The 5,365-nt window shown below is 32.7% G+C and overlaps 1 long non-coding RNA gene across 1 annotated transcript; it reads left to right on the top strand.

The window, feature by feature from the left end:
* Positions 1-2,136: 2,136 nt before the first annotated feature.
* LOC105220655 (uncharacterized) lies at positions 2,137-2,577 on the top strand. The gene is made up of 2 exons (XR_852364.3): positions 2,137-2,277; positions 2,353-2,577. It is a non-coding gene; the product is annotated as an uncharacterized LOC105220655 (long non-coding RNA).
* Positions 2,578-5,365: the final 2,788 nt, after the last annotated feature.

Below are 5,365 nucleotides of genomic sequence, written 5' to 3'. Positions count from 1 at the left end.
TGGGCGCTTTTGTTGTAGGTTACATGCAGCTCCCTCAAGCAGCCATATGTTCACGGCGGCCCTATAGGGAAAATATTGATCATATTGTGCGAGGTTGATTAAGATTGATAGAGATTTCCACGGGGTTTGATAGCTATATATTAATGTATTTAAGTCGGGTTGGATCAGTAATCTAACTGAATAACGAATAAAACAGCATTGGCCTTTTTTACAACATCAAAATTGCTAAGAGAGTATAATAGTTTTGTTCACATAACCGTTGTTTATAACACCTAAAACTAAAAGAGTTAGATATAGTGTCATATATACCAACGTGATCAGGGTGACGAGTAGATTTGAAATCCGGATGTCTGTCCGTCTGTGCAAGAAAGGTTATGTTGAAAACTACTAAAAATGCTTAAATTCAGTAAGGAAAACTACCTTAAATTTAATTAAAAAGATGTACTTATGGGTCAAAAACCATATCTCCGAAACTATTTAATTTCAATGAAATTCGGTTTGTAATATCTTCCTAGCTTCCCAATGATATGTTGTGAAAATAGTCCAAATCGGATCACAACCATGAGGACATCGGTGCTTCTATCAAATTTTTTACCGAAAATATATGTAAGTCTCTCAGATATTTAGAAGAAATTGAGAGGGAATATGTTTCTTCTAATTATATGTCTCCGTTCCAAAAATTAGTGAAATCGAGTCATAACATCCGCTATCTCCCATATACTAATATTAGGGTTTTCACAACTTCAAAGGACTAAAATACCATATACATACATACATGCCGAATATGTGAGTCAAATTTTTTGTTATATTAATAGCTATAAATAAATAAACAAATTGCTAGAGTATAAAATGTTCGGTGACACCCGAACTTAGCCTTTCCTTACTGATTAAAGTCAACTTTTACGATTGAAACCTATAGACCTAAAGCCCCTGAGAAGTCTTTATTTATAGTTATGATTATTTTGAAGTCGGGGCTGGGAGATCGATGACAAATGACTGCAGCAAATGTCAAGAGCAACTGCTCTAGCATTTGGGGCCTCGCAGTATGAGAACCTAAAAGAGATATCGATAGTGAGGCCACATAACCTTTTAAAATACCATACCAATCTAATCTAAGCTATGCCATTCTGAAGTTTTTATTTGAATCTAGTTCATACTTATTGAACCTTTAGGTATTAGATTTCTGTCCCGACGTATAGATCTCGCTCACACATTTAATAGGTACTCCTACCTGATTTTTGGTTCATGATTGTTCAATCCAAAACAAGGCTCTATAGATGATTTATTGTGATCTTTGATGTTATTTGTTTCAATCTTAAACATCTAAAACTTGATCCAATCTGGAAACCCAGAAATGTCAATATGAAACATCTCAAAACTAATAACAAATCCGGAAAATAATAACTACAACAAAATTTTGACTACTCGGATCACTTTAATGCTATGGACACAGTATTATATAAGCTGTAAATAATATCGGGTTCAAGCGCAGTGTAATTATAATATAAAAGTTATCCGGTAAGTAATTATAGAACCTATTTTTGTAAGCTCGATCCAATTCTTTATTTAAAAAAAATGGTTTCAGTTGAAAACAAAAACTAAATTTAATTCCCTAGTGGGTTGAAAAGCTGGAGAACGCATCTCTTACAAGATGTCAGTTTTTTCTTTTTTTTGCAGAAATGTCTTTGCATTTTTTTCGCCGTTTCGTAAGACTATATTACATGTATTTACGAGGCAAAAAAATCATAATACAATTTCAGCGGCAAAGTCTGCGCGCTGGAGTAGAATGCAAAGAAATAAAGCAGCGCCCCTTCAATTGTATTGCATCACAAGGCTGGCAGGAGCATGAATAAAAAAAATCAAATCTGGATGAGCAGAACCAGACTGGTGAGTAAAAAGTGGAAAAGGGAGACATTCGCTAATGTATATATGTATAATATGTCTGCAAGTAGTTGTGATTTCATATAAGTTTCTATGTGTAGATTGTACTTGTCAACAAGGAATTGTGCAAGTTTGTGCTGAGATGCAGTACGAGTTATGAGTGTGTGTGTGGTTAAGTTCTTGAAAGAGAACACTTTAACTTGCGCTGCAGATATAAATATGGGTTGCAACACCAAGCATCCTCATTCAGTGTTTTGTGTTGAGTCTGAGGAGTTCGATGAAAAATATTTAAATTCAGTTTTTAGTCTTCCATTCCAAATTCAATGCCATTTGTGGGAATCCTGGCTGAGCAGCGGCGCTTTAAGAAATATTAAGTGCGCGTGTTTTGCAGTTACGGTGAGTGCTTAGAGAAACAATAATTTTGTACTTTATTTATAAATTTACTGATTTGTATATTTTTTTTTATTTCAGTAAAACACGTCTGCTCGGTTATGTCAGAGAAGAAGCTAATTTTCACACTTCACACCATTCAATCAACAACCATTCGGACTCATTGAACTACTTTGTCACTCATCATCGAACATTGAATCGCCAAAAAATAACGTTGGAAGACCTCAAACGCAGTCTCGGCCATTGGACAAAATTGTGATTTTTCATAGTTTAGGTTCAACGAATAAAAAAATACAATAGACAATATTTGGTGCATGACTTTTGAATGGCTTGTGGGGTATATATTGAGCTTGATTTTGGGACACTAATTGCAATTTCGAAAAAAAACGTGAATTTCGAAAATTTATTTTTATTTATGCTATTCAAATTAATGGTAAAATATGCGCTGAAATTTTGTTTAAAAACATTTTTAATACTAAAATAGCATTTCGAAAAAAAATTTGGAATTTCAAAATTTTTTTTGCAATGATCAATTTGTTCGCGTCAATTTATTCATAAGAAATAAGCTGTCAATTTTTTTAAAAATATTTTTAAAAGTAATTTGGCATTTTCGAAAAAAATTGTGAATTTCGAGAATTATTTTTTGCAATGATCGATTTAGTCATAAAAAAATTTGCTGAAAATTTTTTTAATAATATTTTTTATAGTAATTTTTCAAAGTTAAAGCCTGAAATACTCCCTTTCCATCAAAATTAAATTTATCAATGCAAATACACACAATTAAATAAATTTGTAATACTCAAAACATTAATTATTCGAAATTTACTTTTCACTTTCGAAATGTCACAAGCGCTGTCAATTTGCTTATGCATTTCTTATGGTATTTTCAACACATGTCTGAACTCAAGGGCTTAGGATTTTCTTTCTAAAAATAATTTCGAATTTTTATAGTGACCTATTTGCATAATGGTTTGTATAAATATAGTAATCATTACATTACGAATTTATTGAAAGTAGTATTTCGGGTGTAATAAGTTCGAAAAAAACAAGTTTCAAACTGATATATGCACCATTTCACATTTATTGAAATATTTTGCAAAAGTATGGCAAAATCTCTGCATTTCATGTCAATTTCCAACGAACTACTAAATTAGCGTATCATATTTATCAATGACATTTTTAACACACATACACACTTATCTATCGAGGTATTTACCGTTAACATATAATTGTCATTGCCAAATTTGGTGAAATAGTTATGCTGAGTGCTGGTACATTTCAATTGTTGATCTGTGAAACAGCATATGAAACTGGTAATTTGTAGCTACAATAGATCTGTCAATATGTCCATGAGTCGTTGGGGACAATGGCAAAGTGGCATTGTTGCATTTCATTACGCTTTTTGTGCACACACACACATACGAAAAGGCATGAATATGTATATGAAAATCGAAACTATTTGGGATTGCTCAATTGGCTGCATTCAACGGCATAATCGTTCATTGCTACTTACTTTCATTCAAACTACACAAGCAGTTTGTTTGTATTTGTATTGGTGCTTTAAGCCTAGCTTTAAGGCTTTTATAGAAAGAAAATATATATCAAAATATGTATGATTGTGTGTTTGTGCACTCCAATTACCGCTAGTTGGCCTTTCAAGGCCGTTTCAAGTATTTTTTTTTATTTCGTACACATAATAAGCCTAATAAAAGTAATGAGTTGCAAGTTTTATTCTCACATGACATTCAGCGTTAAGTACTCAGCGTATGTGCGCACATATGAACATACATACAACATATTATATGTGAGTATGTATGTATCAAATATTACCAAGCCATGGGCAGGTGCATGCTTTGCTATGCACCGAAATAGACTCGCGCCCGGAATGCGCCCGACATGCTCTTATTTACACTCAATAATTAATGATCTCGCTTTCGTTAAATCATTTTATAATCTACAAAAACAAAATTGATTAAGCTATGATTGTGCAGTTTTTTGGTAAAGCTAAAGCGCACGAATTGTGCTTTAAAGCGGATGTGGCTTAATTATTTATTAAATGCTTAATTATCTTGCAATTGAGTCTCCAGTTTTATAATGCATCCAAATCAATATTTAAAACATTAGCTCAATTATAGAATTCGATAAAGCATTGGATGTTCTTCTAATAAACCTCGTATCGATTACACTGTACAACACTCGCCTGGGTATTGGACCAAATTAATTTTTCCCTGGAGGCTGATTATCGAAGTTAACATCCAAAATCGAAGTATTTGCATTCGAAGTTCGAAAAAGTACTTTTTAAAAAAAATTATTAATAATTACATAATATAGCAACAAAAAAATCCCAGATATCGAAATAATCTGTATTTATTTGTATAATTATTTTATTTTTAAGAAGATGAAACTTTGACACTTCATAGCATCTGTCATATCAGCTTGACGAAAAAGTTTAATATATTAGATTTTTGGATTTGGATTTTGGAGGCTAACTTCGAAAGTCGTATAATATTTTTTTTTTACTTATGAAAATATTTAGTTTTGTTCAATTCCCAGAAAAACATCGGCTTTGGGGTATAGTGTAATTACAATATTTTATCTTGCAAAAAAAAAATTAAATTATCCTAGAAATAGGCGTGGTTTTAGACATACATTTTCAAAGAGTAATAAAGGGTGATTTTTTAAGAGCTTGATAACTTTTTTTCATCATCGGTTCTTTATTTGAAACGTTAGATTGGTTCATGACATTTACTTTTTGAAGATAATTTCATTTAAATGTTGACCGCGGCTGCGTCTTAGGTGGTCCATTCGGAAAGTCCAATTTTGGGCAACTTTTTCGAGCATTTCGGCCGGAATAGCCCGAATTTCTTCGGAAATGTTGTCTTCCAAAGCTGGAATAGTTGCTGGCTTATTTCTGTAGACTTTAGACTTGACGTAGCCCCACAAAAAATAGTCTAAAGGCGTTAAATCGCATGATCTTGGTGGCCAACTTACGGGTCCATTTCTTGAGATGAATTGTTCTCCGAAGTTTTCCCTCAAAATGGCCATAGAATCGCGAGCTGTGTGGCATGTAGCGCCATCTTGTTGAAACCACATG

The sequence above is a fragment of the Zeugodacus cucurbitae genome, chromosome 2 (genome assembly GCF_028554725.1).
Source record: "Zeugodacus cucurbitae isolate PBARC_wt_2022May chromosome 2, idZeuCucr1.2, whole genome shotgun sequence".
NCBI lineage: Eukaryota > Metazoa > Arthropoda > Insecta > Diptera > Tephritidae > Zeugodacus > Zeugodacus cucurbitae.
The sequence above is the reverse complement of the archived record's forward strand: the minus strand, read 5'-3'. Positions and strand labels throughout refer to the sequence as shown.